At 35.8% G+C, this 23,139-nt stretch overlaps 1 protein-coding gene across 1 annotated transcript in view; it reads left to right on the top strand.

Annotated features, from left to right (window-relative positions):
- Nucleotides 1-15,351: 15,351 nt before the first annotated feature.
- Nucleotides 15,352-23,139, top strand: part of LOC124372267 (leucine zipper putative tumor suppressor 2 homolog) — an 88,009-nt gene continuing 80,221 nt past the window's right edge. Inside the window, exon 1 of the mRNA XM_046830649.1 lies at nt 15,352-15,573. The gene's annotated coding sequence lies outside the window, so the exon portion shown is untranslated. The remainder of the gene's footprint in view (nt 15,574-23,139) is intronic.

The following is a 23,139-nucleotide window of genomic DNA, read 5'->3' as shown; positions in this document are numbered from 1 at the left end:
CTCAAGGTAGATAGGTTAAGGGGTCTATTGTTTTTGACCTGATAAAGTGAATAAAATAGGTTCTAGGACAGTATGTTAGGTAGTTTTGGAGGAAACTCATGTTAAATGCAAAAATTGGAGTGTAAAGAGCAATATGTGCCTTAAAACACAAAACCCATGTGGTAGAGAAAAAACCTATATGTAAAGCTCAAAAACTAGTAAAACAAAAGTGACTAATAAATAAGCCACTTCAGCAAGGGATGCCCAACTTAAATTGTTAAAGCACAAAAAATGGACTTTATTGAACTGAATTGTTACAGACCATCTCTCCAGCATTAACTTTTAACATAAAGTGATCCTCTTGTTATGTTAAAGATTTTAACTGTTGTTTATTTATGTATTTTTAATATATTGTCATTTACTTTTAAGAATATTGATTCGCTTAGTTTGAGAAGTGATGTACACTGTTTCAATCCAGACACAGGAATTAGATGTGCCTTATGTAGCACTAACAAAGCAAGACAAATCACAAAATCATCAGCTTAAGATGCGTGAACAAATTTCTTAGTGAGTACCATCTTCTCCCCTTAATGAGTTGTAAGGCTAAAGTTTTTAACTGTGTTGTTGTAAACCCTTTTTATAATTTTTTATAGACAATTATTTAATTCTATTTATATTTGATAGCTATTTCAGTTATTTACTTTCAAATATATATTTGTAATGTGCATGTACGTAGTATGAATGAGGTAGTGCATGTGTTTACAATTGTTGAATTAAATACCTCCACTTGTTTTAATCATAGACATAGACATAGACATTTTCTTTATTTGCAGTTTCGTCAAGAAATACAATGGCGTCAAACATTTTAAAAATGAAAAGAAGAAGAGAATGGACAGTTTTCAGTTCTTCCATTGCAGGAACTCTTCCAGCGTATAAAAGGGTTTGTCGATCAGCCATGCTGTCAGAGCAGTCTTCAGTCTTGTTCCCGTTAGGGTCCTGAGCTCATTTGGCAGGAGGTTGTGGAGTTTTCTTCCAATATACGCTGGTGTCTTCTCGTACAGTGTGAGGTGATGGCGGGGCATTGTGTAGTGTGTGGCATATCTGGTGTTGTAGCTGTGGATATTTGAGCCTTGTGGGAGGGTTCCTGCATCAACATACAACACTACTTCTTTTATATAAAGGGAGATGACAGTCATTATTTTTAATGTTGCAAAAACTTCTTTGCATGAGTCTGTAGAGTTTATACCGGCCAGTATTCTCACTGCTCTTTTCTGCAATACTAAGATGCGTTTTGTGTTTGTTGCTGTTGATGCTCCACAAACAGCCAGCCCATATTGCAGGTGTGACTGAAAGAGCGCATAATAGGCGATCATAGCAGTCTCTAGACTACCTGATTGTCTGATGCGCTTTAGGACATATATACAGGAGCTGAGTTTAGCTGTTAAGGCATCTATATGCCGAGACCAAGAGATTTGGTTGTCTATAATTACTCCAAGAAATGCAGAGTATTCTTCCAAAGACACACCAGGCACAGTTTGAACCAAGACCCCTCTTCTCCCGAAAGCCAGCTGCTTGGTTTTGGAAACATTCACGGCAAGATCGTTCTCATGGCAGTATTGGTAAGCCATTTCCAGTGCAATATACGACTGTACGGCGAGTTCATCTGGTGAGTGTTCAGCAAGTAACAGCGTTGTGTCATCCGCATACATTACAGCTTCACAGTGTTCTCCCAAGTACCGCGGCATATCGTTTGTAAGGAGTATGAACAACACTGGCCCCAGTACCGAGCCCTGCGGCACACCCCTTTTTATGGGAAGAGGGTTTGATCTTATAGCCTGTGAGAGCCCTCTATTTATTTCTGTCAGCTCTACCACCTGACTGCGGCCCTCCAGATAACTTTTGAACCACTTCATAGCAGTACCCCCGACACCCAAACTTCCAAGCTTGCCAAGGAGCAGACTGTGGCCCAGGCAGTCAAAAGCCTTACTAAAGTCCAACATAATGCCTGTAACTAACTTTCCTGATTCCAAGTTTTCAACAATGAATTCAGCTAGAGCAATGATGGCTGATGTTGTAGAGCGGCCTTTAAGAAATCCATGCTGTTTACCTGTCAAGAGGTGGTTAGTCTCACAGTGATTCATGAGTCTTCTGAGAACCACTTTCTCCATTACCTTGGAGAATGTTGGGAGCAAGGAGATAGGCCTGTAGTTACTGGCTTCCAGTGCACTTCCTTTCTTTAGCTTAGGGTAGACCTTAGCTTGCTTAAGTGCTGAGGGGAAAAGTCCTTGTGTCAGGGACATATTTACAACATGTGTCAGGGGTGGTATTAATTCAGTACTGCAGTGTTTTAACAGTTTCGCTGGTATATCATCAATACCAGAGGATGTTTTAGGTTTTAATTTGTTTATAATATCACTGATTTCTTTCTCATTTGTGAGAGGTAAATGTAGAAAATCATGATTGGTTTCTGCTATTGTAAGATTTTTCCTGTCAAAGGTAGGGTTGTTTCTAATTGTCTGATCAGCAATGTTAGTAAAAAACAGATTTAGATGGTCAGATATTTCTCTAATATTTTCTGTCGTTTTGCCATTAATACTAAGTTGAAATTGTTTGCTTGTAGGTGCTTGTATTTTACGTTGTCCGTTTATTACTTGCCAGATAGCCTTTGACTTATTGCCTGATTGTTCAATATAGTTTTTGGACGCTTGCTGTTTAAGAAATCTGAGTCTGAGGTCATATTCTTTTTTAATTTGATGTGCTTCAGTCTTATAGTGGTGCTGCCCTGTAGTTTCATAGTTTGTAAGACAGTTTAGGTAATCTTTTTTAAGTCTGGAAGCTTCCTCATCCGCAAAGATACAGCCTTTTTTCCCTTTCCGAATTCGGATTTTTTTTTTTGGGGCAGGCATAGTCCATTGATGTAGTGATGGTATTAATTAGAAAGGTGTATGCTTCGTTGGTTGTTTCAGCTCCATATACATTTTCCCAATTTTCATTATGTAGCAATGCCTTCAGTGTATTTAAGTTTTTTTCATTCATGATTCTGGTCATTTTGCTGAGAATAGTAGGCTTTGGTATTTTGATGTTAATTGTGCTCATTTGTGCAGTATGGTCTGAGATGCCTGTCATGATGATTGTTGTAGTCATGTCAGTTGCAGAGAGATTCGAGCATACACAGTCTATCGATGTTTGACTAGTAGGAGTAATTCTAGTTGGGGGGAGGTTCATTCTCGTGATATTATGAGTGTTTAGCATCTCACTTAGCATTCTACTATCTCTGTCCTGTATCATGCTGTTTACATTTATGTCTCCCAGTATGACTGTAGGGTACTTCTCTGCTTCCACCTCATCCAGTATCAATGAGAGTGTTTCCAGTCCTGTTTCCAAGTTTTCGCTGGGTGATCTGTAGACACCAATGATGTTGAGATGTCGTTTACCTAGGGTAGTTCTTATTACAGCTGCCTCACAAATGAGCTCTTTACAACATTGTGAGATGTCACAGGAATTTGTTGTGTCAGTCATTGTATTATCAACAAATATTGCCACACCTCCCTTCCTATGTTCTATTCTGCTAAAGTGAGCTGCAAGAGAGTATCCAGGGATTCTTGTATTTTCCAGTTGTTCAGTTTGAAGGCCATGTTCAGACAGGATGAGGATATGTGGATGTATTTCATCTAGTAGGTGAGATACTCTGTTTATCTTACTTCCCAGGCCATCCACATTTTGATGGAGGATGGATATATTCGTTACAGAGACTGTTTCTTTAATTTGACCTCTTTCATTTGTCTGAGCTCTAAAAAAGTATTTAGGGTAGATGTGGTATCTTCTGATGCAGTTCCAGATGTAAGATGCTGCTTGGTGGGGGGTGAAAAATAGTTCATGTTTATTTTCATGGCACTTTCTATGTTGTCCATAAAGAATTTCTCTAGAGATTCATCAGTACCCAATTTCTTAGCTGTAATAGGTGGTCCTCTTTGCACTTTGAAGGCATTTGTATTTCCTGTTGTTTTTCCTTCCTGACTCGTCAATATAGACTCCAGAGATGGTTTCATTATGGTGTTCTTTTTAAGGAGGGCATTAGCTTTTGCCATCTGAAGGGAGACACTGTAGTGGTTTTCTTCCACTTCTTCAGGATTTCTCATCTTGGCTATGGCATTATGTTCAAGGTGTGTCTGTTCCACAGAAGTGCATATGTTGAGGGATGCCGGTGGAGTAGTCCTAGCAAGTAGCTCAAGCTTAATGCTCAAACTCTCCATCAATTGCTCCATCCTGCCCTGGCCGGACCTCAGCTGCATCACTTCCAGAGACAGAGGTGCAAGATGTTCTTTAATAGTTGTTTCTTTGGTTTGTGTTTCTGCATCTGGCACGAGTTTTGATTCCGGTGTCCTGTTGTTTTCTCTCAGTCTCAATTTATTTATCTCCCTCTGACATTCTGTCAAGGCGTACAGGTTTTCATTACGGGTTTGGCTGGTTCCTGAAGTCTGGTGGTGTGGGCTACATTCTGTCAAGGCGTACAGTTTTTCATTACAGGTTTGGCTGGTTCCTGAAGTCTGGTGATGTGGGCTACATTCTGTCAAGGCGTACAGTTTTTCATTACAGGTTTGGCTGGTTCCTGAAGTCGAGTGTGTTCTTATGTCTGTTAAAGAGTTCTCCAGTTTTTCTTGGCAGGTTTGATTGGTTCTTGAAGTCAGGTCTACCTCTGTCAAGGTGTTATTCAGTTTTTCATTGCAGGTTTGTCTGTCTCCTGAAGTTAAAGTATTTATAGCTAGGGTATTAATAGCTATCTCCATCCGATCAAGTTTTGTTTTGATACCGGACATTTCAAATAGGAGGGATGAGGGAGGACTATCTTTGATTATTTCGGATGAAGGGGAAGTTTGTGTCTCGGAATCATGAAAAGTCTTGGTTTCTTGATTTTCAATTTTCTTTTGCAGAGTTAAAACAGTTTTTTCAAGCTCTGCTATTCGTTTTACATAACTATCCATGTGTTGACTAAGTTGTAAATCATGTTCCTCATAGATAAATTGCGCTTCTTGGGAAAGTTTCTTCTCTTTAGTGAGCTGAGCTTCAACATCTGCATTCAGTTGTAGGAGGTTTTCAATTTTATGTAGATGTTTCTTTTCTTCATTTCCCATTTCTTCAAGTTTTTCTTCCATAATGCTCAGTTTGGTCTTTAGCTTGAGTGTTTCGTCTTTTAAGAGTTCATTTTCTTCTACTAATGCTGATCCAATTTTTGCTGCCATTTCTAATTTATCCTCCCGACTGTTTGAGTTTTCTAAAAAGTTATTTGCAATGAGACTGTTTTCTAGTTCCTGAATGGTATCAGAGCTATTTAGAGAGAGTGAGTCAGTGAGTACTTGGTTTAATAGCTGTGGCTGTTTGTCAGCACTGCAGTTTGTGCATTTCCATTTTCCAATTTCCTGGCGAGTTAATTTTTTCAGGACCTTATCTAAAATATTTTGACAGCCTGCATGGTACCAGTTATTGCATAAACCTGTACATTTTATTCCAGAAAATCTGACTCCGATGCCACAGTTACCACATGGATACTTTGTGGACATTTTGAATCAGTATCTCACTGTAGTTTGAATGGTAAGCAGCAAGAAAAATTGTATGTTTATATAAAGAGGTTTAGTGCGGCAATTGTAGGATTATAGGTCTCATTAGGAGTCAGCAGTGAGTAGCAAGCAGATGTCTGAGGTCAGTTATCACCAGCAGCACTGTCAGCAGGTGAGGTCAGTACACTCAGCCGCTTGACACACTTATTCTATCTGTCTGTCTGCCACCTGTTGGTGTACTGGTGTAGTGTTGGAGGTTTACGTGTTTAACAGCAGTGAGTTGGCTGTGAGCTATGACGTCACTTCCCATACATGTTTTGTTATTTAGTAGTGATGGTTTTTTTTATAGATTAAAAATATGAGCTTTACTCTAATTTTTTCTTGAAATGATCTTGTTAAGGATAAAATTAAATGTAGTTTATTACAGTGAAGTTGCTATAAGAAAAAGTTATTTTGTTCTTGAAAGTGAATTACTGACTACAAGATTGGCAGTGGTTCGCATCCTTTCTTTTAATATAGACGAGTCCTGATGACTCTTGATAAACCTTTTTGAGGAGTAAGAGCCAATCCATCGGCCTCAATGGCTTTTGTGAAAAAGGCTACGGACCGATCCGTCCGCCTGTTATAGTGTCGGCAATAGGCGCCTACAATTTAAACAAACTGCTCATATTTATTTGAGTGTGGATCCCGTAATTTTCAAAACTTTTGAAGGATGCGGATCACGTAACTACGACAATTGAATTTATGTGTTACTATTTTCCACTAGAATGCGCGTGCTGTATTACATCAAGTAGTAAATAAAGCAACAGCGTGCGACTTACAATGTTTGTTTAATTTCGCCCATCAGGCTGAAGTTTAATAATTGTACTTATACAGGGTTTGTCCGGAAAGTAATAGGACTGATTTTATTTTGCCAAGACTATACTTCGGAGCGTGCGCGCACCAACTGGATTCGGTATAGGGCATTCCTAGCTAACGAACAAGCGGCTGGTCAGTTGTCTCCGAGCATCTGAAGAGTCAGGACAGGCATTTTCGCGTGACGTGTTTCTGTGAGTGGTAGAAGCCGAAAATGCAGCGTTCGTAAGAGCAAAGGCACGCGATCACATTCAGTGTGAAACTCAGTAAATCTGCGACAGAGACATTTGATATACCAAGCAGGCTTACTCAGATGTTGCTTTAGCAAGAAGTGGTGTGTTTCGATAGCACCAGGCCTTTTTGGAGGGCCGGGGAAGAGGTCGCTGATGAAGACCTTGCTGGAAGACCTTCGTCTTCGACAAACACCGACAATGTGATTCGTGTGCACAAAGTTTTGAACTCAGACCGTCGACTAAGTATTCGTTTAATTGCCCAGATGTTAAACTTAACGAAATCTGTGGTTCATGAAATTGTGACGGAGCATTTGAACATGCGCAAGGTGTGTGCGAAGGTGGTCCCAAGAGTGCTCACTGACGACCAGAAATTGCAGCTCACACCACCTTTCTTGTGAACAGCTACCTGACCAAGGCTAGCATTCCAACTCTTCCACAGCCGCCCTACAGCCCAGATGTGGCCCCCCGGACTTTTTTTTGTTTCCTCGCCTGAAAAGGCCAATGAAAGGCAAGCATTTTGAGACGACAGAGGGGATCCAAGCAGTATGCACCCCGGCTCTCAAGGCTATTCCGGAGAATGCCTTCTGTGACGCCTTCAATGCTTGGAAATCGCGCTGGCAGCGCTGCATCGTCGCAGAAGGAGCCTATTTTGAAAGTTTTTAAAGAATTGTAACGATTTGCTCAATACATTTTTCTTAATCGACTCAGTCCTATTACTTTCCGGACAAACCCTGTATGTTATTTTACTGTTTTCTGTGTAAATAAATACCAAATAAAGGAATTACTTGTTTAAAAATTACCTTTTTATATTTTACCAGCGTGTAAACATTGTTATCATAATAACGTTTTATTTTAGAATTGATCTAAATAAACATTTGCAGTTCGATTTGGAATTGTAGTTGGTTGTGTATTATATCTCTAAAATAAGACAGATATCTCCTATAACGCTATAGTAATCAAACATAATTTCACTAGTTTTAACATTGTTCTTATGGGGAAAAACTCAAGCTCGTTTCACTGAAACCAGCTATTAACTGTTGTCAGATTATTTACATATTCCAAAACAACTGGCAACACCAAGGCAGTAAAAATGTATTTTCGATTGTAATGTAAGATTTTGTTAGGTCAAGTTAAAGTTTTAACATTGTTCTTATGGGTAAAAACTCAAGCTCGTTTCACTAAAGCCAGCTATTAACTGTTGTCAGATTATTTACATATTCCCAAACAACTGGCAACACCAAGGCAGTAAAAATGTATTTTCGATTGTATTGTAAGATTTGTTAGGTCAAGTTAAAGTTTTAACATTGTTCTTATGGGTAAAAACTCAAGCTCGTTTCACTAAAGCCAGCTATTATTAACTGTTGTCAGATTATTTACATATTCCCAAACAACTGGCAACACCAAGGCAGTAAAAATGTATTTTCGATTGTTTTGTAAGATTTTGTTACGTCAAGTTTAAGTTTTGACATTTTCATTTACCTACGAAATCTATCTGCTGCAGTAAGATTACCTTCCAATGGAATAAACTTCAACAAATTCTTCGATGCTTTTAGATCAGTATTTACACCTCATAATAAGAACATCAGCCGAGTCGGACTCATCCATTATTCATAAAAGCAATAAAATGCTATTTAAACTTCCTACAGGCAAGATGCATATGCATACAAACTGGTGACTAATGTATATCAGGATATATCTTCTGTTCCGCGTGCAACCATATTGAGTAAAAACTGAGTGAATGAAATATTTTGTAGGGTTTAGAGACATGATTTAAAAACTTCAATGCAAGTTTTACTAACTCGCCGTTAGAAAAATGCTTGCTAGCCTTAACTAATGTGTAGCATATTTTGAAAGTTGCTCCAACAGAAGCTTCCTGATGTTTACTTTTAGTTAGTTATTATGTCATAAGATTGCATAGATTTTTTCAATGATTGCACTTTTTCCCTCGGGACTGCCCTATACATACCGTAGCTATTGTGGGAAGGGCTAATTTAATTTATGTGTTCAGATTCCACAAGTCAAGTCTGTGACGACGTCAAATTCCAGACGCATTAAGAGAAAAGTGTACTGGAGCAAAACTTAATATTCACACTGACCTATGTTTTGTTCCATTATGTCTACAAATATTATATACTATTAAACACAAATATTTTTCTTCATAATGCATATTCAAAAATTATGTTGTTTTCAATTACAAAATAGTCCACTTATCATTAAACACACGGCACTCACTATCAACTTTTCACTTTTTGGAACAAGTGAACTAAGCGTAAAAAACAAAGAAACCACTAGGTGAAAACTACAGAAGCAGCATTTACTTTTAATCCATTGCAGTTACTCAAGATCGATTATAATGAAATAGGTTTTGTATCCTACCGACTAAAAGCTTCGACTTTGGGGTTTCTTCATATTGATCTAAAGTAGTTCCAGTATTACTGAAATCATTGGAGCTTTTCTGTAAAATACATGGAATGTTAGATGCATTGCTATGTAGAGGTATTGCAGGCGAAACAACGGGTAAATGCTAGTATTGTGTGGAAGGAAACTCGATCGGTACGAACTTGATACACATAACTTTTGGTTGTATATTTTACGAATTGTAAGTTTTGAATCAAAATAAAAAGCATAGTGTATTAATTGAAAAGTGATATATTTGCATTAGTTCCACCAACCAACCCAAAACTGAACGAAACAGCAATAAACTGGTTCAGCGGTACCACAGGCTCTATTGAAAAGGCGGATTCGGACTTTGAATAATTGTGGTACTTGGAAGTAGGGATAGGTCGATTCCAAAACTCGATTCTGTTGATATTTCATAAAAGAATTGTTAATAAAATCAGAATACGCTTGGAAAGCCATGATTTCGCTATGTCACGACTCATGATGTGTGGAAGCTAAATCTCGAATCTTCAAATCACTGACTACTGCTGGTCGGCAATACCTAAATTATCAATCATTATTTTCTGTTTTATGTTTATATTGTCGTTTTCGACAGTACTACATCAAAACCAATTTAAATGTAAAAAAAACGCATGACGCAGTTTTATTTGAAAACTATTCAGGAACTTCCGATAAGAAAGAAATTGATTGTGCTGTTTCGGCAAGAGGTCGAAATAGGAGAGTGGTTATAAGGGTTAAAAATCTAAATCTATATATATAAAAATGAATGTTTGTGTGTTTGTCCTTTATGGAATCGGAAACTATTTTACCGATCATTATTAAAATTTGTATGTATATGTATTTTACCACGCAGAAGGTTTATATGCTATGCCCATCAATGCAACTCAGCACCAGGCGACGCTGCAAAATTTAAAAGTTATCAAAGCGACTGCAAGTTATCAAAGCATTCATTATAAACTGCAATCACGTGACAGTTAAGTATTTTAATTAGCCAAACATTATTTGAAGGCACTAGGTTTTGAGGTATATTTGCCTTTAAACAAACAGATTTTCTTCATCGTGGCAACAGGGTAAACTCTACATCGGCATTTAAAATATAATTTACTTGAACCAGAAGTGCTAATACACGGGCAAAGCTTACGATAAGCGTGCGAAGCCGCGGGAAACAGCTAGTAATACATAGTTTACACCTGATATTGTTTTAACCAACCTGACACTCTTAAATCAACCGTCAGATTATGAAAATAATAGTTATGCCGGAGTCACACAGCAAGCTGAAGGGACTGAAAGAAACAGCGACTTACGAGAGTAACAATTGTTGTTTTGAGTGAGAGCAATACACTTAATGCGTTATCTCTTTTGCTAAATTTGTATATAATCTTTTTGGATGTGCATTACTCCAATCTATGATATTTACACGTATCCGAGCATATCTTGAATTTCATGTATCAAACTAGGTTCTATATGTTCACTATTGAACGTTGTTAGCGATTAGTTTTATTGCGTACAGATTTGCTGTAACTCATATTCTTTAGTTAATTTTATAATAATTTATGTTTGTTTGAAATTTCATCTTTCTAGGTGATCGAGAAATGGAAAACAAAGTATAGTTTTTCAATTCAATTTAAGCACTGAACTCTTCTCACATTGCTCCACACGGATTCGATATTGGCTCTAATATGAACGGGACTCTGATCGTTACTCGGAACTAAGATAGGCTCCTTAGCATCTGTGAGGTAGGTTATGGGGATCGACAGAATACTACATCTTGGTACATAACTCAATCTGTCTTGCTGCTCTATATTATTTCAGAACTCCACTATTATGTGGAACAACTAATGTAGACTAGAAAGCTGCTCACAAAAACTCTGAGGTAACATACAGGTGAATTAAAAGAAAGTACATCTCCGCACTCAATCCTGTCTCATTCATCTAACAGGGACGTTACCTGGACATCACTACTACAACAATAAGTTCCGTAGACTCTACGAGGTAAGTTATGATCAATCAAAGAAAACTAAAGCTCGGCATCTTATTCCTTCTCGTTACTCCATGCCGTATTTCATTAAAGGCTCTTACAAGAAGTGTTACCTGGAACTCTAATGTAGGATAAGAAGCTTCTCACTCAATCCTGTACTGTTACTGTTACGATGGATTTGTTTTTATATTACCTCCAATAGTGACGTCACTCGGGCTATTGCCATGAAAGATTATACGTGTCCTACCATCTGTGAGGTGATCATTGGAAGAAAACATCATCTTATTCCGTATCGTTATTCTATATCTTGATTTAAAGGACTCCTACAGGTGATTTTGTGGACCCTGATGTAAACTAAGAAACTTGGTGATTTGGAGAATCCCAATCTCTGCACTCAATCCTGCCTCATTTCTCCAACAGGAATTCCACATTGCCTCCAACAGGGATGTTACTCGGACCATCAAAATGAATAATGGTATGTCCCCTAACATCTTTGATGTAAGGAGTGGGCATTGGTAAGAAAACTAAACTTTGGTATACTATACAGTCTCGTTGCTCCATGTCATGTTTCAAAATACTCCTATAGGAGCATTTTTTGGAACTCTGGTGTAGATTAGTGAACTTATCACAGAAATTGTGAGGTAATTTATTGTGATTTGAAAAATTCAAAACTCCGCAATCAATCTTGTTCCATTACTTTAGATAGGTTTTTATAGATTGTCTGTATATAATAATAAAAGTGATGTGCCCTAGCAATTTTTAGGCAAGTCATAGTATTATAAAACCACATCTTCGTAAATTCCTTTACTGACTTCTCCATATAGTTTTGTATGTAAACCTTCTTATGTGATCTTTTGATGTGGCCAGATACTTACTGGTCCAATACATAGAAAGCTTAATTGAGACCAATCTGGGAAAGCCCTATTTAGTTTAAAATAAGTTTCATCAAAATCAGCTCAGTAGTTTCGGAGAAACAATCTGTGGAAATACATAAAAAAGAACATAGAATCAGGTTGGATTGTTACTAAAATATTTTCATCAAGATCAAACATTCATTTATAATATACACACAAATACTTTGTACAATAATATGTATTGTACATTTAATAAACTTAACGGCCAATGTCGTATACCTATCAATATTCAACTATCGAATGTATCAACTACTATGATGTCAAATTTTAAATATGAAAGTTTCCATTCGTTGTTTATGAAACATTACATACTATATTTAGAGGGATTGAGACAAGGGAGACATGTTTAAATAATGTATAAATATAATTAATAGTCTATTACATGTGCCCTTTGCATACGTGTACAATTCTGCGCTGCTTTCAAAATTTAGTGTGGTATTGGCTTTGAGCAACTTTCATTTTGCAAAATTAAAAATTAAAATTATTCATAATTTTTTAGTTCCTTGATTTTAGTACAAGTATCGAATTCGGTTTATAGGTATTTTAAAACATATTATTCTATTTCAATCATCAGACATATTATGTGTTCTAAATATTGACTTTCTGGTATATAGGAAATTTGGAGAATATTAATGATGAGTTAGTGAATAATAATGAGGGCTTTATCTTATATTTGCCAGTAACTTATTAAACGCACGTGATGAAGTTATTTTGTTGGATTTGTTGGTTTCATACAAAACTTAAAAATTTTAGCAATATGATGTTCACAGGGTTATCTAAATGATAAAAGGTCCTTTTACTGTCTATTGTTGTTTTATTACTGATTAAATGTAATGGACGGAGCACGGTTGTTATTTAAGGTGGCTCAAAAGTGTCTACTCTATTAACTCATTTTCTTATCTGTCTGCAAATATTTCATCGATTTTAAACAAACTTTACAAATATCTATTGTCTTGAAATTTGGATCATATCCTCTAGCTTAAAAACAATGCTACAATAAGTAATTACCTTTTTTGCATGATAAGCATTTGAGTAATCTCCTACGAGTGTTTGTATACGCCTGGGGAGGTTAATGCCCTGAAACAGAGAAGGGTATCCCTTCTGCTACTTGAAAATTAATAGATGTTTATCACTGGATAATGGAGTTGTTTTGCATGTGTGTTGCTGCAGCAAGTGAACTCGGTTTGTGTATACTTGTGCACAGAAGATATAGAAGAAAATGTTAGAATACATTAATTTATTTTTAAATCTAAGATTAAGCCCTTAAATGTATTCATGTATTTAAAACTTACCACTACAAAGTTTTATAAGCTGAGCATTTAGTGGCTCTCCCACCAGTTGATGACGAAAGCAGACTCTGTGTGTGTGTGTGTGTCCATCTGAATATGCAATAATTTTTGAATAAGTTAACTTAGAGAGTTGAGTTTGTGTGAAACTCCACCTCTAGTACCTCGATATCAAAAATTATAATGGTAAATAACGGTTCATTGGGAGTATCTCCCCGGGTCAAGATATTGTCCTCTACGTGGCGACCAAGAACTCTCCCATGCTGACTCTAACTCTAATCAGTGGCGTGCGTTTAATCTTGTTCTAACTTGTGTGTTACATTAGTTTATCCACTCGAGGAAGAGACCAGATTGCAAATCTCAAAACGTAGTGTTATTAGCTTGTTTAGTATTTAAAAATTGCAAATGTCTGAAAAATTCATTTACAATCTTCTCATCGTTAGAAACTATCTTAAAAAAGAATATAAAACCAATCTGGGTAGATATAACCACCGCACAAGACGAGGGATTGTATTTTAAATGTGTTGCTAAGCACTAATTTCGAGAGCGCGCTTGATTGGTTCTGCTAATTATTTTTGTAAACTATATGTTGAAATCTGAGAAAGGTTATGTAAAGAGAACGATTGGAAATTATCTAAAATATTTTGGAATTCTATATGGTTTTTAATTTAACTGTCACTAAACATCTGTTGATACTTTCAACTGAAGTTCAACAAAATGGCTGAAACATCTACTTATTTTTAAAGTTTATAAAATATCAAGTATACAGTGCTTGATCAGTAGTGTAATACAGATAGCAAAGACAAAAGTTAACATATATTTTTACTCCATATTGCGCTAGTGACGAATTAAAACATATAATGTATTGTAATTACTATTTAAACACTGTTATATAACTAACCTTAATGAACGAAGCTGTAAATGTTTTCACATAAAGCCCACTCCAAACTCATGGGATGTATAGATATTGTAATATGGCATTTTAACAGTGGTGTAAGGGAAAACTGGGAAATGGATAATAACATACCTCAACGATCCATTTTTTCCAGACAACAGTCAGAAAAACAACGAGACTTATATAATTCGAAATGTATAAATGCCTGATAAATGATTATTTTGAAATGTTACGTGAAATTAATAAGGATTTCTGCCTTATACCAGAAATATACGAGTTAGGCAAGATTTCTCTTAAGACAATAATAAATTTCTCAGTCCCGCGGTATGTGGGCTGTGTATATTTTCTTCATTGGGATGGTAAGGCAAACTCAATTATGGCACCGACAATAGATTTACAAGAGTCAGACCTAGACGCTGTTTGATTTGTGAGCTAAATACTTGCTTTTTTATCGGGGCAATAAGGCTCCCCGTGGCACTCACTGTAAGCGAATCCAAACGACTAAAATACACTTTTTAACCGAAGTGGGTTTCTCAGTTCTAAGTATGTATAATATTTCTCCTTCATCGAGATAAGAAAGTAAATTCTACTATGGCACTGGAAATACCTTAGATCGGAAGTATATAACAAGGGCTAGAAAGTAAACACTTTTTGACAGAACCAGATTTCCGAGACCTATGTATTTGTATTTTCTTGATAGGGGCAAGAAAGCCGACCTAGCTATGGCGACGGAAATATAATTCATTCAAACCAGAAATGCTCATACACGTGCAAAACATTATATAAGAGTTCGGATAAACTCTGATTCTCTTAACCTTCATTACTAAAATAATATATACCTGATGTATGCCTACTTACGTTTGAAAAATGTCACTATCATTTTACATTATAAGCGCTTTTACTAAGTAGTTTAAGAACTTCAATTTTGAATATTGCGTACGAGGTCGCGGGTACTAACCAGTTAGCTAGTTTTATACATCAGAATTTGAAGTAGTCTTCTATCAAAAGGAAATGGCAAGCGTAAATGGCCGACGTGAACATTTTACTGAGTTGGTAATAACTTGTAGTCGCGTAAGATTCTCACTATATAGTTTCCGCGGGACCGCTAGTTCTGACAGGTCATTAAATGATTAATTAAATCCTATCCTTCCCTGACAATATTTACTAATTGGCTCCTTCTCTACTGGTCTGACCTGTCCAGCCTTGACCTCTACTGCTGCGCCACCGCCACCGCCGCGCAGTAGTGTTTGCTCCAGTCGCCGCTAGAGGTCGTCTGTCTGTCCTGGACCGCGTTCGTACTCAGCCTCAGCCTCCAGTCGGTGACCGTGATCGTGCCGTGCTCGTGTGCCCTCTTGCTATAGGCTGCTGCGACCGGATCAATCGAGTCCGAAGGTTGTGCTGTGGGTTTGCCGCGTCAGTTTCAAAAAGTGGCGCGCGCTCTTGTCTCCAACGGTCGTCTCCTAATATGATTCCTTGAGGTAAGACGAATATTCATCTACGAGTAATTTATATTTTATTGGCTGAGCTTTAGAGAAGCTTATCACTCGAGGAGCTAGAAAAGTTCCCTTACTGTCTGTCCGCATGATATCTCGAAAACGAACTTATAGCCGTGAAATCGTGCATGAAACTTCATTTCTATAAAGAGTGATGCTGAGTTCGATTATGGTACATGTCACACAATGGGGTTCGACAGAGCGTTAGAGAATATTTTTACATTGATCTTATGAGCAAGTAACTATGATGAGGAAATGTCAAAATAAATATATTTGTAAACAAATTCAGTACACTAATGAGTGACGTATTACACATGTCGCCTAACTATCTTAACACGTGCAGAAACATTTTATGATGACTTAATGTATAAACTTTTATTATGTAAACATTAATATGAAACTCAATTTAATAAACATAAATTTGAATGTATCACGTGGCGCAAGATACGTCGAGAAAGATTTCATCTGTAGACATACAATTTTGCATGAAACATCATTTCTACATAAACAAGAATGAACTGATGTTGCACGTCCAACCATGAGATTTGGACTGAGAGTTGCTGAGGTCTATATTCAGGTTGACACAATTTCTCTTTTGATTCCCGAAATATGAAAACATTTATTTTCCGTCTGTCGTTGTATCTGTCAATATTGAAATGACCTATAGATTAAACATTTGTCATTGCACCTCGGCGAAGACTGTTACGTGACACGTGGTGTGGCGTACTCTTACCTGGTCGTATTGTTAACAGGTATATATGATATGCATGCTAGGTGTGGTGTACATGGAAAGTACGTAATTCAGTGATTTATTTCTCAATAATTTTTTGTATATTTTTAACTTTAAAGCCAGGTGATTACAATACAGCGAGCAATTAATGTCTCTAACTATAAAATTACGTTTTAAACCTAAAGGATATTTATTGGTGTAGGATTAGTAAATACATAGTAAATTATGTCAAGAAATACATTTTGATTTGGTATGCCAACATAATACAGATAGTCTATTTTATTAAGTCTGTAATACCTTAGATTGTACAATTAGCCTACAGCGTATGGCTTTCCGTATATTTTTCTTATACTTGTTTGTACGAGTATATTACTATGGTTGATATAAGCAATGAATCGAAAATTACCATATACTGTCCAGTTTCAAAACTGAAATTAAAAAAGTAACAGACGAACAAAACAAATTTTGGAGTGAACGTTGTTTATAATAGTTTACTGTCATCAATTGTGGGTAAGTCAAAATGCGTAGCTAAATTTTTAAATACTTTGTTTTTTCTTGTTGAGTGTATGAATACCAGCTGTGCACATATCAGAGATGTAGCAATCCTGGTAAACTCTGTAACCAATAAATCCGGCACTAATTTACCTCTTTGACTTACATTTTTTCATCTCGGTTTTTATATCAATACAAATGGCTCATCAATAATTTACATATGTATTTGGTCGCTAAAATAAGTGGAAAGATAAAATTAAATTTTAGTAACTTTGAAAAATTGCACTTTTTACTTCAACTTTTCTCACATTAAAACTGAAATATTTAAGAATGAAATGCTTTAGTTGGTTTAAAGTAGCTTGAAACAAAAGGGATAGTTGGCACTTAAATGTGCTATAATTGTGCCCTTTGAATTTAACCCAGAGACATATCGGTTTCTGAGTAAATGGGGGTTTATATCTAGTCCACAATCAGGTTTTTGTAACGTATTTTAATATAATTAGTGTAATGAGAATAGGTTTACGAAGTATTTACTTAAAATCCAAATTGTGTAGTATAACATTGCGGTATACTCGTGCAAATTTTGCTACGACAAGGTTACAGTAGTGACTTTTAAAAAGTGATGGAATTAAGCCATGTGTGCTTATCATTAGGCAGATCATAGGCGTATCCATGGGAGGTTTTGGGGGATTGTAACTCCCCTCCCCCATTGATAAAATATTCAAGGTATATTTTAACATGTGTAAAACTGAAGTTAAACTCGTAATGAAACCAGACACTCGTAGTCGTACCTTGTTCATAGTTCAGTTGATTTATTTTGATATTTTGTCTATAACAACTGACAGACAGTAAAACAGCATTGGTTTCGGAATGAAGAGTATATGTCCAACCCGTAGTGGTTGAGAAATACAATAAATGCCAGTCCCTTTCGTACTATTCCCGCGCTACAAGCGAGAGAGACGGCGAGTTAAGGCAATGAACGCTTATCGACCATCGCTTCTGAATCACTACCGGAAAATTCTTAGTGGCAACCACCCTCCCCCACCATTTTGTCATCCTAGATACGACTATGAGGCAGATTACCATATACAACTTTAGGAAGTTATAAGTAGTAAGTAAACACAATTGTATGCATCATGTTTTACTCCATCTACAGCATGAAATTATAAAGAAAAGCGTTACAACAATATTTGGGTCAAAATGTTGAAATGTTTATTATGCAAAGTATGTCCGAATTCACCATTACCATTAGGGAATGGTTTAACAATATTTATAAATAAAAAAACATTTTACTTCTATGAACATGCGCTGTCACCACATGATAATGTCACCTTACTTCAAATCACCCTTGTACTGTTATTCAGTACTTTACGATGTAAATTTTCCCTTCTCGATTAAGCAATTGATTGCTTACGTACAAACTAACCATGACGTATATGAAGACCTTGGGTCGTGGAATGCAAAGACGTTTTGTGTGGTCTGATTAAAATGCTCAGATGCTGAACTTGAGATGAGCCGAGGGAAAGGAAAGCTGTGTTTTGTTCGATCGAGCTCCGGGCCTGACACGGCTCGAGTCACGACCGTCAGATGACCATTCACTCCTTCCGACCGCGACCAGACGCACGGCCACAGTTTCCTCATCGTTACTGGGTTGTGAAACCTATATTTGGACACTGGCAATATAGGGGGTGGTTAATGTTATACGGTACTTTATATCTCACTCATGTCACGCGAACTGACCCTTTTATACTTTCCTCTCCACGACTTATTTTGAAATACACTATATTTTCTCACTAAAAACAGACATTTTAGAATATATTAAATAAGATTTATTGTAAAATTCTTATTGAGTGACAAGAATAAAAAAATCTGAGTTTGCTGCTAAAATGTGGGCAATATGTCTAAAACTGCCCATTTAAACCGGGCTATCTAACACTCACGGTGAAGTTACGGTTGTGAACAGAATGACTTCAAATCGGTTTATAAATGGGCTAAAAGTGAACCATGATACGGATATGAATTTCCGTATGTCATAAATCCTTACAAACCTCTCTGAAGTTATGCCATTTACATACTGTAAAAATCACATTCTGAGAAGTTATCTTAAAGAATTATGACTATTGTTTTTAATTATCATATTTGAAATTGCACCATCATAATATACAATACGAGTATGTTTACCAATTTAATGCAAGCAATGCGAGACAGAAGATTTTTTTTATTTATTTGCAAATGTTGAGAAGCTTCATTTCGTCTTCCGTTTGATGTAGCATCTGAAATCTGATATTATCCCAGACTTCGTCTCCTGGATTCTGAAATCAACATCCGTCTGAAGAGATCCAAAAAACATCGATTACAAAGAAGCTGAAAATTAACTTGTTGCATCATTTCGACATCAGACTACAAAATTAAGTGCAAGTAACATTTCCACCACAATACGTGGAGGCAATTCATATCTCCTACTACTGTAGTAACATATAAATATTAAAATTGTTTTAACTTAAACAGGTTCTTAAATTAAAATTTCCAATTTTAATTATAGATTTTTGGAGCTTTTTCAAAATTTATAAATTCCAAAAAGCAAAGAAGCCTAGTTGAATAGAAGGAGAACGCGAGTGTTCCCCCACCCCTTAATCCTGCATAGTTTATTGTGCACGTGTGTGGCCAGTATCCGTGCCTGCTGGTAGAGCAGGGGAACCTGTCTCGGCGTGAATGGGCACGAGCGGCTTGGTAGACAGGCTCCAATCTTCGCGCCTGCTCTGCTAAAGTGGAATTCGTTTCCGGTGAGTTTGGAGCGCGGAGATTGTTTTTATACGGGTTCGACTGGTGCCAGTAATCGGAAAAGATATTCACTCTGTTATTTTGCTTAGGAGTAACTTTTGACTAATAAAGTTGACTACACTGTTCAAAATCACTCTGATTAATATAAACATAAATCATATCGAATTTATTCGGGTGATTTTATATCTGGATGGATGGTTGCGTCAAGCTGTAAATGATCTTTTCAGTTTGAAAGTTAGTTTGTGTTACGATCGCGATTCTGACTAGCATCTCTTTTTAAAATTTCACTAGAATATACACATAATTTTAAGTGTTACCCTGGATAATCTCAGCCTTAATGGTGATCAACTTGATTCCAACCTTATAATAACGGTGTTATATATCTCAAACGCTTTATGGCCTTATTTTAATCGTAGGATTGGAGAAGTTCCATTTCAAAGATATTAAATACTCTACGCATCGAAATGCTTTTTGGTTATTTTCAATATTTTATAGGTTATCTCAAACCTTTTTGTACTTCATCGTTTAAATAAAGTATATACTTTACAAGAAAAACTAATTTGGATGTGTATTCATCATATTTTTAATATGTGACAACTACCATAATTATACGATAAAAATAATGGTTAAAAAGTATTTAAGTTTAACATTAATCTTATGGAGTAAAAAGCAATGTCTTTTCGCTGCACCTGTCCTTAAGGCAATGTAATTTCGGAGTCATCTTAGCACTTAAGAAAGTTTCCCTAAAAACACAAAAAGAGAAAAACTGTTATCAGACGAGAAAAACGCAAGATATTGTAGGTTTTATTTATAAAACCACTATATCTTATGAATAAAATACAATATCCCTAGTTATATATAATGTAGCCTATACACTGTTATCATATACTTCTTATACGTATCTATAGGAGTTTAGGTCTGATTATAAGATGTCCTTAATTTCTTTTTCAAACGCCTACACTCGTTGTGGAATAATAAAAATGTCTATATTTAAAGGAATGTAACCAGTAAAACTTTGGTTAAAGTGTGATAAAACTTTTCCTAATACGAAAGCGGTTTACTAACATTGGTTCTCAAGAACTCCTTTAAGTTTAACTTTTCATAATTCCAAATTCTAGATAATATGCTACTGATATAGGTTGTCACAGTGCCGTAGTTGAAGTTTCATTTAGAACCGTTCAAGCTTCTTGTCAAGTTGTAAAAGAAGACGCTGTATTAATTAATTTAATTTCTACTAACTATTATTATTTTTAAGGGAAAAATATAACTTTCTTAGCTTAATAGTCTATTAAGCTAATTAATATAAATAGTCATAAAATGTTCCATTACATTTTAAGTTTGTTTTATACGACCATCTTGTTAAAAATTGTGATAAAAAATATATAAACAATAAAATCATCTTCGCCACTGTTTCACATCCGAGGCTTTTTATCATTACGGTACTGTTGAGGCTCCTTGTCTACCAGGCGTTAAAGTCTCCTTAGGGAGGACCGTAATCTGCAGATCGGATAGGATCATAATAGTGATTGTCGCCTCGGCCTTTCTGTCTGTGCAACTAGTATACAGTATTATAACTATGTTTCCAACATATAACCAATTCATTAACATAAAGTACGAATTATAAAACACAATAATCTATCTTAAATGAATTAAACTGAATTAAATTCATAGATTACAATAAGACCAATAGATAGGACATCGGGTGCTCGCAGGTGAAGCCACTGCGGAGCGGCTAATACTCAACAATATGGCGGCGCGGGCGTGAGTCACCCTACTGAGGAGCGTCGCCTTGCACCCCCGCTCTTCACTTCGCCCTTGTCGAGCTTACTGTAGTCACCTGCTCTATACACTCCGCTTACTGACCATTTTGTACTTCTTATAAAGGCAATAGCTAAGAAATATTTTAAGTTGAGACTACACCATTTTTCAAAGAAATTCAATGAATCAATACACAAAACCAAACTTAGAAATTACCTCTTGAAAACAGTAACGTTCATGGGGCAATAATTGGTTCATTGAATTTTAAACTGTTCAAGTTTTTCAATTGTATTGTAATTTTTGTCTTTTGTTTTGTTTGTCATCATGGTTAGAAATGGTCACCTAAAAACAAATCTATTTCTATATTTTCTTTCTTTTTAGCGCAATTTTAATTGAAAAAGGTAATAAACCTACATTATAATATATGACTTAAAGCTTCCTCCTCTTCTCAACTGAGTATTACAGATTAGTTACAATTAACTGAGTTGTAAAGTTGAAACTATATTTTATTGTACATTTAAGAAATTTTCCATACTTTATTATAATTAATCTATAAATCTTACTTATAGCCTTACTAATTGTATAATAAAATAATGTTTACAGACTTAACAAAATATTTTATTAAACCTTTATACACTTTGTTATAATATGTAAACATAAACTTTAGATATTGTGTTTTGGGATATTTTGAGCTGAAGGATTATAAGGTTTAAAGTCATGTTTCCCTCATCTAATAATTTACCCGCATATACAAACTTTGCTCATATTATAGTATATATGCAAAAAATAAATAGCAAATAAACTCTTAGTTGTACTTGTTTAGAGTATTGACTCAGATTGAATTCCTTCAATAATTACATAACTTATGTGATTTTATTTGAAGTAATTACTGTAAACAAGTACAAATAAAGCGTGTTCTACTAACTTTTTATAATATGCTATAATGTACGATGCGAGGAAACAGATGGCCCGGCACGGACCGCACGGAGCGTTGAGCTCCAATCGGTCGCGGCACTCGTAAACTAACGTCTCACAAACAATAACTTTCTGGCCAAACCATAAGAGCTAATTAAAAAAGAAAATATGTTCTGAAAACTTCAACTATTCAACAACATCTTCCACCGTTTTTAAACTTGCCTGACCAAAAAACGGCAAAAGTAGCAGCCGACTAACTTTTTTATGTCAAGTTTTAAAATGTAAACATAATTCTCGACTTTATTTAATTATTTAAATTGCAAAACTGAATTTGTTGAACATTTGAATGATACCACAGGCATCCATAGCTTATTGAATTCACTCATACAAAGTTTCAAAGTATTTTCTTTATTCTAAGTAGGGTAGATCACGAGTTGATTGAAACGGGAGAACTGAATTTTTACACTAATCGGAGCGTAGTTTTGAGTTTCTATCCCACGAAAACATGGCGGACCTGGCTTCACCTGCCCCAATGTTGGCAAGATAGGCATAGCCCATCTATTTGGTCTTATTGTAATCTATGATTAAATTATCCCTAAGTAGTCTATTCTTAAGTGTACACAGTATAAAGTGCTGTTCATGAATATATTAAATATTTGGGATTATATATAGATATAAAAATAAATTGTAACTTAAAAATTACAAATTTAAAATAAGCCAAACAACTTTAAAAGAACTTTGTATGTTTTGACAGATCTTTGTCCTTCAAATATTTAAGATCTTCTTACTTTTCGTTGGCTCAAAGTTGGTTAGAGTATACTGTAGTATGTTGAATTGGAACTTAGATTAACAACATCAAGCCTTTAGATTAATTC

The sequence above is a fragment of the Homalodisca vitripennis genome, chromosome 1, assembly GCF_021130785.1.
Source record: "Homalodisca vitripennis isolate AUS2020 chromosome 1, UT_GWSS_2.1, whole genome shotgun sequence".
Taxonomy (NCBI): domain Eukaryota; kingdom Metazoa; phylum Arthropoda; class Insecta; order Hemiptera; family Cicadellidae; genus Homalodisca; species Homalodisca vitripennis.
This window is presented reverse-complemented; position numbering and strand designations above follow the sequence as displayed.